Source organism: Castor canadensis, chromosome 1, assembly GCF_047511655.1.
Source record: "Castor canadensis chromosome 1, mCasCan1.hap1v2, whole genome shotgun sequence".
Classification (NCBI taxonomy): Eukaryota; Metazoa; Chordata; class Mammalia; order Rodentia; family Castoridae; genus Castor; species Castor canadensis.
This window is the reverse complement of record NC_133386.1, coordinates 74973505-74984884: the sequence shown is the minus strand read 5'-3', so window position 1 is coordinate 74984884 and position 11380 is coordinate 74973505. Positions and strand designations below refer to the sequence as shown.

The 11380-nt window shown below is 35.1% G+C and overlaps 1 pseudogene; it reads left to right on the top strand.

The window, feature by feature from the left end:
- Nucleotides 1-2806: 2806 nt before the first annotated feature.
- On the top strand, nt 2807-6144 carry LOC141421516 (CWF19-like protein 2 pseudogene; annotated as a pseudogene).
- The last annotated feature ends 5236 nt before the right edge of the window (nt 6145-11380 follow it).

Below are 11380 nucleotides of genomic sequence, written 5' to 3'. Positions count from 1 at the left end.
GTACTTGTTAAAAGCAGAAGGCTGGGCCCCATTCCCAGAGTTCTTGATTCAGAAAGCATGGAGAGGTATCACAGAGATTGAAAAATCCACCCTAAAATTCATTTGGAAACACAAAGAGACAGCAAATAGCCAAGGCAATACTCAGCAAAAAGAGCAATGCTGGAGGTATCACAATACCCAACTTGAAACTATATTATAAAGCAATAACAATAAAAACAGCATGATACTGGCACAAAAGCAGATATGAAGACCAGTGGAACAGAATAGAAGACCCGGATATGAATCTATACAGCTATATCCACCTTATTTTTGGCAAAGGTGCTAAAAATATACAATGGAGAAAAAGACAGCCTCTTCAACAAATGTTGCTGGGAAAAGTGGTTATCTGCCTGCAAAAAACTGAAACTAGATCCATGCTTATCACCCTGTACTAGTATCAACTCAAATGGATCAAGGACCTTACTATCAGATCCAAAACTCTGAAGTTAGTACATGAAAGAGCCGGGGATACTCTGGAAGTAATAGGTATAAGCAAGGACTTCCTCAATAGAACCCCAGCAGTTCAGCAACTAAGAGAAAGGATGGACAAATGGGACTTCATAAAATTAAAAAACTTCTGCACAACAAAAGAAATATTCTCTAAACTGAAGAGACCACCCACAGAGTGGGAGAAAATATTTGCCAGCTATACATCAGACAAAGGACTGATAACCAGAATATACAGGGAACATAGAAACTAAACTCTCCCAAAATCAATGAACCAATAAAGAAATGGGCAACTGAACTAAACAGAACTTTCTCAATAGAAGAAATTCAAATGGCTAAAAAAATACATGAAAAAATGCTCACCAACTCTGGTCATAAAAGAAATGCAAATCAAAACCACACTAAGATTCCACCTCACCCCTGTTAGAATAGCCATCATCAAAAACACCACTATCAACAGGTGTTGGCAAGGATGTGGGGAAAAAGGAATCCCGGTACAATGCTTATGGGAATGCAAGCTAGTGCAACCATTCAAGAAAAAAATTTGAAGGCTTCTTAAAAAACTAAACATAGATCTGCCATATGATCCAGCAATCCCACTCCTAGGGATATACCCAAAGGAATGTGACACAGGTTACTCCAGAGGCACCTGCATACCCATGTTTATTGCAGCACTATTTACAATAGCCAAGTTATGGAAACAGTCAAGATGCCCCACTGCTGATGAATTGATTAAGAAAATGAGGTATTTATACGCAATGAAATTTTAATCAGCCATGAAGAAGAATGAAATCTTATCATTTGCAAATAAATGGATGAAACTGGAGAACATCAATCTGAGCGAGGTTAGCCAGGCTCAGAAGACCAAAAATCTCATGTTCTCCTTCATATGTGGTCTTTAGATCTAGGGCAAACACAGCAATGTGGTTGGACTTGCAAGGGGAGAACACATACGGGAGGTATGGGGATAGGTAAGAAACCCAAAACATGAAAGTGTTTGATGTCCCCACTTCAGAGGAACTTGTACAGAAACCTTAAAGTAACAGAGGTCAATATGAGAAGGGGATCAGGAACTAGTGAAGAGGTCAATTTGAGATGAATCAATTAGGGTTGTAACATATCTGTATGGGGAAACAATGCTAGGAATCTCTCTGTATAGCTATCCTTATCTCAACTAGCAAAAATGCTTTGTCTTTCTTATTATTGCTTATGTTTTCTCTTCAGCAAAATTAGAGATAAGGCAGAACAGGTTCTGCCTGGAAGCCAGGGGTGGTGATGGGGAGAGGGAGGAGACAGGGATAGGAGGGAGAAACACCCCAAACAATGTATGTACATGTGAATAAATGAATAAAAGTAAAATGAGATAAAAAGAAAAGAAATCATGGAGAAGGAACTGAGAATTTCATCCTAACAAGTCTCCAGGTTATTACAATTAATCCAGTCTGGAAGGACACTGTGACAACTCAGCTCCAAAAAAACTCCTCTGTAGAAATTTGTTTTATGTGTAACCTCTAGTTCAGTGGTAGTTTTACTGCTAGCCTCAAGATGGCGCCAAAATACAGAAGAGGGTGGAGTCCAGAACATCTCTGAAAAGGATTAGGTTTCCTCCATAATCTAAAATGACTCCACACCTGCCCTACCTACATCTTTATGATGTAAATTAAAGAAATCTTATTTTTCAAGGCATTAGAGATGAGGCTTCTGTTATTTGTTGTTGAAAACATCCTACTTGATGTCTTTGTAAAATAGAAACAGCTGTGTACCAAATGATGAAAATAAAACTATTTTTCTCTTCCCCAATATGCTTTTTATGTGATAAATATTCAAAACAATCTACTTGAACAAATTTCTTCAATGAGAAGGAAAGAACGTGACTAATTTACCCATTATTCTATTTACATAATAATTTAATACTTTATGATATGTTTCTATTTTCCAAAATATTTTCTATTGAATATCTCATGTAGAAGCAAGATAACAAATTTGAGACCATTCTTTTCAATTTTCAGAGCAAAATCGTTATTTTGCTTCCATATGAAGGACCCTTTAAAAGGAGATACTGGTCTGATGTCAAGAAGTGTAAAGATGCTTGTTATATTTAAAGACAAATGGGAACAACTATGGTTGAATCTGCCTGTGGAAGATTCAAAAGTGGGGAAAATTATCAATAGCATAAGATCTAAACTGCCAAGGCTGAAGTGTTGCTTCATGTTTCATTCATCTACCTTATTGTCAGTTTTCAATTCCAGAGTTGTTGTCATCCTTTACTGAGCCAAGAAGACTTAACACAAGAAACTCAGAAAAATATATCCTCTCACAAATGACCAAGGCCAGTTTTGAAAAAGAAGAAAGGCATAAAAAAAAAAACTCAAGCAACTGTGGGATGAAGATACATTAATGCTAACTAATGTGAATGAGCAAACTGAACAATTCTTATAGGAATAATCTATAAATAAAAAGAAGGGAAAAAAAGAATCATTCAAAAATCTTAAAAAAAGAGGAGACAAAGAATTAAGAAACAGAAATATGAATGGTCAATGAGTAGTTCATCAAACTCCAAAAATGAGTAGGTTGATACTACTCCATTCCATTTCATTTCCTGGCAAGGAAAAGTCCTGGAAAGTGAAAGATGAAATGTCAGAAAAAGAAAACAATGGTCAATTTATTCAGTGGGATGGATGACTGTTGATTTTATATCTGCTAAAACCATGTCATCATCATCACCACTCACAGCTGAAAAGGAAACTATGAGGAAAATAGAACAAGAGAAAACCCAAGTACTTAACAGTTCAAACTGCTAGAAAGAGAATTGAATCCATATCAAAAGAATAGTGGAACATGTCTTCCGTTAGAAGACTCCAGTGCATCATCAGTTACTAAAACTTCAGGAGTAGAGGAAGGTGGATTAAGCTGGCCAAGGAAGTTTTGTCAAAGAATAAAGGAACAAGCTGAGAAAGAAAATAGAAATTTTAAAGATGTTGCAACTGAAAAATATGGATAAATGGAAATATTTCAGTTGAACTTAGAATAAGCTAAAAATTGCATTCAAAAAAAGATTATGAGAACAGTAGAAGTGAGTGTATTCAGATAAAGCACAATACAGTCAAAAAAGTAGAAAATCAGACAGTAAACTATACTAAAATTTAAGGGACAGATAAAGTACAACAGAGATTGCAAACAGGGATAATAAAGACAAGTTTAGTGCTAATGAAAAAGATATGAGATCTGGATCCTTAGAAACACACAGAAAAGAATCAACCTAAGGCAAAATCAAAGAGTTCTCTTCTGGAAATTTGAGTCCTAAACTCTTAAGACCCTCTAATGATAAAGAACTGTCATTTCACAGCAAGGGCAGAAATTTTAAACCATTTTGTTCATCTTTAGCATTAGTAGCACAAGGTTTTTTTGCATAGGTTTTCTTTTTTTTTTTTTCAGTCTTATGAGTCATTTTATTAAAATTATCCTGAAATGTTAATTCACAGGAACACATTACCTGACAATATATTTCATATGTAGCATTATTACAATTTCTGAAAAGCAAAATCTAATTATTTTTCAAGATTGAATCAAAGACCAGACAGTATTATTTTTTCAGTTTTGAATGTAAATACTTTTCTCAAAGAAATATTTTAATTATCTATATTCACTAAACATTTGAAATAAATATTTTAATTATCTATATTCACTTAACATTTGAAATTGTATATAACATCAAATAGCCAAATAATGAAATATCTCATCATTTTTAAAGTATGCTTTTCACAGAAAATGCAGGTTCTATTGAAAATAATTATAAGAATATTTGTATTTCCATTATCTAATAATTATGTTTATGATTTTATATTTTCTCCTGTATTGAGGGCTTACACATACATAACCATGCATTATTTTCTATATTTTTAAGATCATATTTATTTGCCTTTGTATATGGGTGTTATTTTTCTCACTTAGTATTAATATACATTTTCTTTTTTTTTTTTTTCATGAGTTTTTCTATTTTAATTGTTTTCCTTTGGTCACATCCTAAAGCATAATTCATTGGCTGTCTTTTTTTATTATTGTTTTATTATTCATATGTGCATACAATGCTTGGGTCATTTCTCCCCCCTGCCCCCACCCCTTCCCTTACCACCCACTCCACCACCCCCTCCCTCTCCCTCCCACCCGTCCATACCCAGCAGAAACTATTTTGCCCTTATCTCTAATTTTGTTGAAGAGAGAGTATAAGCAATAATAGGAAGGAAAATAGGTTTTCAAAATCCTATGGAGAACAGTGAAGAAATTTAGCATCATGGAATCAATCTGATAGAGAAAAGGAGACAAGAACCATTCAGATCAAAAGTCACTGGAATCCAGTAGCAGCATTGACTACTGGCGCATTCCAGGAGACATAAGAGGAGAAGTATATACTGAGAACTTGAGAGATGACCCACCAAGAAGAGACCATTTGTATGACACGAAGTCAACATTGGTTGGCTGCAGTCCAGTGGGCATGTCCATCCACATCCTGAATGTTGATGAGAAAAACAAATTGGGAGATATGATTATCAAGCTAGAAATGATGGGGAATATGGAAGTAGCTGAACAAAAAACCCAATTAAAAGGCAAATAAATTCAAATAAACTACAATGCAGATACATATCATCAAAAAAAATCTGGGGTAGAGAATGAAGACAACCAAGCAGTGGTCCTTGTCAGAGGAGATAAATCTGGGAGAGTGTGGCCCATGAACACACCATGGAATCTAAAGCAGGAAATGGGTTCAACCCACTAGAAAAAGAAAGGGTCAGATACTTTCATGACAATGATCATCTAAATCTAAATGAAAAGATGGGAGCAGCAGAAAATCCAAACAAACTTTTATGAGAATGGCATCTAAATTTACAGGAGAAAGAGATAGAGACTATTATATTCTGAATGATGTTTGTCTCCAAAGCAGCTGAGAGAGAACATCTTGATGAAGAGGAAGAGGAAGAGAACCAGAGGAAAAGAACGATTTCCAAACATCAGAGTCTCACTGCACACATCAAAAAATATCTACTCAATTCCCCAATTACCTACTGTTACATTGGTGTTAAAGTTTATGCTTATTCAACTTCTGATCTGTTACTGAGGGGAACTGCCTCATAGTCCCTTTGCAGCCTCACTAATCAGCTACCTTATTGGATGGAGAGATACCTGAGAAGAAATCCAGGTGTTTAGGAAATCATTGGTTAAGATATTTGGAAATAAAGGATTAGACTGCATATTTTTAAAACCTAATATGCACATAAAGAAAAAATATCATACGGATTATAAATGTATTACTCTCCCAAGGGAAGTAGGTGATATGGTTCTCATCTATCTTAAGAAAGCCATAATGGAAACTGATGAAGACTGGTCCACAAAAAAGAAGTGAGAGATCTCTGTTCAAATCAGAAAGTCTGTATCCAGTGACTTGCCTTACTTCACTGTGAACTTTGGTCTCCAAGGAAGATTTTCCCATGTCATTAAAGACCAACACAAATTCCCTACATTGGAGAAAAAAGCATCAGTGGGTTGCTAGATCTAGAACTAAGACTCTGGAGGAAAGAGATCCAAAAAAGCTTCAAAGATCAGAGGAAAAAAGCTACCCAGTGCTGGAAAACATGTGACTATGCCAAAAGTAAACAATGTTGAAGTCTATTCTTTATTTTTAATTTTGTCTTCAAATTCCATTCTATTTTATATCTACTTTGTCTAACCAAACAACTGAGGCTCAGGTCCTAGGGGAAAAGTAGCAGCAGCAGACAACTCTGGGTCTCTAACAACTGTGCTCTGTTGAATTGTGTCATTTTCTTCCTCACCATCTCATGGAGAATTCATTTTAGTGATTATGGAGTAAGAATGGGTATATTGAATGACCTGCTCACCTTCCTTTTCTGTGCCTACTTCTTGGTGCTCTAAATTATTCAATTAACCTAAAGAAGGGCTTTTCAGAATGGATAGCTAGGAAGTCTACCAAGACTTCAGAGGAAACTGAATCTGTTACTAGGCAGGTAAGTCTATTGTCTGGCTTCTTTTATAGTTTTTTTTTTTAATGATTCATTCAATAATAATTAGAATTTATTTTCATAGAATTTTATGGAAGATCTCTTAATTTTCTACTAGTAGCATATTGTATCACTACATATTCCCTTTGTTAAAGAGTTAAATGATAATGAAAAAGTTTCAAAGACAAATGGAAGAACTATAACTTGTAAGTCATAAATGTTTCCTTAAGCCTCCTCCTAATTCTCCCTGTGAGTAGCCCTCATATATCCTAAGCTGTGCATCCATTTGCTGATGCAAATATCTAAATGCCCTCTCTTTATCCTGTAATTCTACTCCCACTAGTATCTTATTATGACATAGAAAGTTTTTATAGAAGATATCATCAGTTGATAATTCTACACCTATTTCAGTCTTTTTTGTATGCCTTGACTGTAGGGAATGGAAAACTTAAACATTCACTTCTCAGTCCCTATTGCTGCTAGGAATGTGCATGTCACTGTTCCATCTAACAGAACCAGTCTTCTATAGAATGTCTATGAAATTTTGCTTTCTTATTTAAGGACTCACAACACTTCTTGAACCAAATACCTCAAATAGGGAATGTAGTAGCAGATAAAGAGATGGAATTTGCATATTTTAAGTCATGTAGGCAGAACATTGCTATTAAGTAGACATAAATTTTATTAAAATAACTCAGTAAAAACATAGAATGAATTAGTACAATCAATTAGAAGTTAGAAGTAAAATATGGTGAGAAAGTGTGCTATAGTCTAATTACTGCTGGGAAGATTGGTGCTATGTCAACCATATCAAAGCCATTTTCTTCCTTTTCTAAGAGACATCACCCAAAATTTGATTGTCTTGGATCTAATAGTTATACATGAGCATATTAAATCATTGAGACTGTTTGTGATACATTTTACAAGAATTGCCTAAAATACTCCTTGAAATGTTTGTCAAGAAATTATATATTCAAAGCTAGATATATCAGAGATGTTTGCTGTTATTTTTATAGTTGAGTTGACTTTTTCCTAAAACCCACTTCAGAAAATTTTCAGGATAAAATTATTGCAGTTAGACTCTAAGGATTTGTTGGTTGCATCATTAATCTTTTACTGTGCTTGAAAAAACAAACACACTATCATGTGCATATGAATTACTTGGGCTCATTTCTCTGAAGAAGTGTGATAGTTACCAGGATCTTCAAATCTGAAAGGACAAGGTCAGAACTACTTTCCAGTTAACCTGTGTTAAGGAATAAGATTCTAAATTTAACCAACAATAATTGCTTGTCTGCACTCAAGGAACTTATGAAGTAATCATAACCTCATGTCCACTGCCTCCTAGTAACTACCAAAATAGAATTGAGACAAGCACTGTTCAGGAACTGCCTAAACTTCAGGAAGAAGAAATAAAAGAATATAAGTAGGTAAAGAAGAAGTCAAACTATCCCTATTGGCAGATGGCATAATCTTATACCTAAAAGATGTAATAAATAAATAAATAAACTCCACCAAAAACCTCTTAGACACCATAAACAGCTTCAGCAAAGTAGCAGGATACAAGATCAACTTACAAAACTCAGTATCCTTTCTATACACCAGCAAAGAACAGAATGAGAAAAAATAAAGGAAAACAATTTCTGAAAAAAAATTAAATACTTAGGAATAACCTTAACAAAGGATGTAAATGACCTCTACAAGGAAAACTACAAACCATTGAAGAAAGAAATCAAAAAAGATTGCAGAAGATGGAAAGATCTCCTATGCTTATAGATTGGCAGAATCAACATAGTAAAAATGGCTATACTACCAAAAGCAATCTACATGTTCAACACAATTCCCACAAAATCCAATGACATTCACCACAAAATAGAAAACAATCAACCAAAAATCATTTGGAAACACAAAAGACCACAAATAGCCAAGGAAATACTAAGAAAAAAGAACAATGATAGCAGTATCATAATACCTGACTTCAAACTATACTACAGAGCAATAGCAATAAAAAAAAGCATGGTACTGGCACAAAAATAAATATGAATATCAATGGGACAGAACAAAGGACCTGGACATGAATCCACACAGCTATGCCCACCTAATTTTTGACAAAGGTGCCAAAAACATACAATGGAGAAAAAACAGCCTCTTTAACAAACATTGCTGGGAAAAGTGGCTATCTGCCTATAGAAAACTAAAACTAGATCCATGTTTGTCACCCTGTACCAGTATCAACTCAAAGTGGATTCAGGACCTTAATATCAGACCTGAAACCTTGAAGCTAGTACAGGAAAAATCAGGGAATACACTGGAAGCAATAGGTATAGGCAAGGACTTCCTCAGTAGAACACAAGCAGCTCAGCAACTAAAAGAAAGGATCAACAAATGGGAACTACATGAAATTAAATAGCTTCTGCACAACAAAAGAAATGGTCTCTAAATTAAAGAGGCCACCTACAGAATGGGTTGAAAATCTTTGCTGGCTATGCATCAGACAAGGGATTGATAACCAGAATATACAGGGAGCTCAAAAAACTAAACTCCCCCAAAGTCAATGACCCAATAAAGAAATGGGCAACTGAACAGAACAGAACTTTTTCAAAGGAAGAAATCCAAATGGCTAAAAAACACATGAAAAAATGCTCACCATCCATGGCCATAAAGAAAACACAAATCAAAACCACACTAAGATTCCATCTCGCTCCTGTTAGACTAGCTACCATCATGAACACCACCAACAACAAATGTTGGCGAAGATGCGGGATAAAAGGAACACTCATATTCTGCTGGTGGGAATATAAACTAGCACGACCACTATGGAAAATTATGTGGAGGCTTCTTTAAAATCTAAATATAGATCTTCCATATGATCCAGCAATACCACTCCTAGGGATATACCTGAAGGAATGTAAGTCATGTTACAACAAAGGCACCTGTACATCCATGTTTATTGCAGCACTAATCACAATAGCCAAGCTAGAGAAACAGCCAAAATGCCCCACTACTGATGAATGGATTAAGAAAATGTAGACTTTATGTACAATGGAATTTTACTCAGCCACGAAGAATGAAAATTTGTCATTCACAGGTAAATGGATAGAATTTGAGAACATCACCTTAAGTGAAGTTAGCTAGGTTCAGAAGGCCAAAAACTGCATGTGCAGATTGTAAACCTAAAACAAATACAGCGATATTATGGGACACGGGTCACACTAAGGGCAGGCTGTACAATGGAGGGTTAAGGCAAGGGAGACAAATATGGTGCAAACAATGTATAGACATGTATGTAAGTGCAAAAATGATACCTGTTGAAACTATCAGAGGAATCAGGGGAGAGGGGAAAGGGGAGAGAAGTAGAGGGAGAGAATTCAAGTATGATATGTTTGATACATTGTAAGAACCTTTGTGAATGCTACAATGTACACACACCCAGCAAACAATTAAAAAAAGGAAAACTTTAAACAAGTTGTAATTGTGAACTTCAAATTGTCCTAAATCAGGTTGTAACTCCAAGAGCTGTGTAGCTTGACCATATTTTGTGGTCCCTGTAGAATTGCTCCTGCTAAATGAACTGTGCTTAAAATTGTGTCATGTACACTGAGGGATTCTCAAAGAAACAACCCTAGGGTGTTCAATGTTGTCTTACCATGAGGACATTATTTATAATTCATTAAATTTTACAGAATGGTCTCTGAAAACACAGCAAACATCCCATAGGAATAAACATCCAGAATAGCTACCCTTCTTTTGCATTTTTATCATATATATAGCAAATTTTTTATATGTTTTTCCTCTGTGTGCATTAGCTGCAAGGAGACTCAAAGCAAACGTGTGGTTCAAGGAGACTCAAAGCAAACCTGTGGTTCAAGTATAGTAAATGTGGCAGGCCTCAGCATGTATTTTGTTTGTTAACTTCATCCCTGGTTTTATATATTTTCTCAACTCTATTTCTCTTTTTTCTGATTTACTGGTTCTATTTTCTTCTAATTTCTGTTTTGCATATTTATAAATCATTACAATACCTTTTAGAATAAAAGCCAGTATAAGACTGCTAACACCAACCTTGGAATATCCAAAGGCTTATCTGTGAGAAGTCCATATATCTGTCTATACACAATAAAGCCATACATATTCTAAGAATAGAAAAGTAGACGAATGATTCACTCAAAAGTTTTTGACTTAGTACCTAGGCAAAAGCACACACACATGCAAGTACAAAATTCAAAGTAGCACTTAAAGATCAGCATCCAACAAATCAAGAACTTGATGCAGCTACTCAAACAAAGGAATTTACAGCTTAAAAAAAAAGGCAATCCATAAGAATACAAGGAATCTGTACGAGGATCAAAAAGTCCAGGCAATCAATAGGAACAAACAACATATTGAAGTCTCATATTTTCCAGTCAATAGTTTGTAATTCATTTCAATAGCAAAGACCAGTCTCCAAGGGTGGAGATAAATCACCCAGACAAAATAAAGCCAAAGGGCTTGAAAAAAAGATAGCAATAAATTCCAGCAAGTAGACCATCTAGAAGAGCAAATATGAGATGGTTCAGTAAGTAGCAACTAAAACCTAATAGAGTATGTTGGTTTAAGGGACATTTATGTCAAGTCCTTGTATTCCCTCTGAAGTCTTCCCTCATATTTTCCTGTCAGTAGCTGTAACTCATCATCTAGAGTCGGGGTGTACCTTTTCCTGGAGAAATACTGGCAATGTCCTTTTTTTAATCATTATATTATTGTTGTACTGGGGGTACATTGTGACATTTACAAAGTTCTTTCAATATATCATAGTTGCATTCATCCCCTCCATTGTTCTCCTTTATCCCCCCTTCCCCTATTCTTGGAATAGTTTCAACAGGTTTCATTTGGAGAATGAATAT